The following is a 1,099-nucleotide window of genomic DNA, read 5'->3' as shown; positions in this document are numbered from 1 at the left end:
TGGATGGGTCTCTAATATGGCTCAATGTCTGTGCCTACTCTAACTATTGTCATAAAAGCCCAGATAATATTCGATAGATCAAAGAGCGCCGGGGAGCAAAAATCGCAGAAGCTCTGATGTCGCGACACGTGGCGCAAAACGCCTCTCTCCAAAGTGACGTGGACGAAGGAGAGGACAGATAAACCAACTTTATTATTATAGATAGATATGTGTCGTTGGATTACAATAGCAACCACGGTGATTCTCAACGGGCTGTAATAAGTTTCATTTGCTTATCAAAGGCCCAACATACATAAGCAAGCACACTGTCCACTATACATAAGCAAGCACACTGTCCACTACACTAGATCCGTTATATTTGCTTGTGAGGTTTTCGAGTTTTGACAAACCAAAATTGTATTGTTAATAATAAATTAAGATTTATATAAATAATATCATACTAAAAATATTGTTTGAGAACATTGTTATCTTGTAAGGTGTAAGACAATGACCTTGTTATTGTTCAAACAATAATCTATAACTTTAGAAGATTTAAAAAAATATATGGAAAATACGTAGACATTAGTTGATCTGTCAAATTCCTTAAGCATTTGGTAATCGGCTTACAGTTTTAATTTATCATTTTAAATGATTAAATCACTGATCACACATAAGGCCAAATCTTCAGTTAAAGTATGAGTTTATATAATTACGAGCAAAATGATTTTGTTTTAAATCGCCATCCTAATTTTCGGTTTCCTATATATGTTCCATTATTCTCGACACATACATTTATTTTTAACACATCTCTATGTGTGTGTGTATGTGTTTATAGACACTGCACAAATGTGTCTTAATAAAAGAAGACTAGATCCCGACCCGCGCGCCAGCGCTGATATGAATTTACGGTTTTTGATTATTTAATTAACTAAATGATGTATTTGTAATATTTAATATATTATATTCATTAAGTAAATTACTTTTTTGGGGTCTTAAACCATTGATTTATGACGAATAGTCGTTATCATATAAACAAATTGAACATATGTACGTAATTAGAGAATTGTATATGATATATAAAAATAATGGTTATGAATGTAAAATATGAAGAAATATTATA

Source organism: Brassica oleracea, chromosome C6, assembly GCF_000695525.1.
Source record: "Brassica oleracea var. oleracea cultivar TO1000 chromosome C6, BOL, whole genome shotgun sequence".
NCBI lineage: Eukaryota > Viridiplantae > Streptophyta > Magnoliopsida > Brassicales > Brassicaceae > Brassica > Brassica oleracea.
This window is presented reverse-complemented; position numbering follows the sequence as displayed.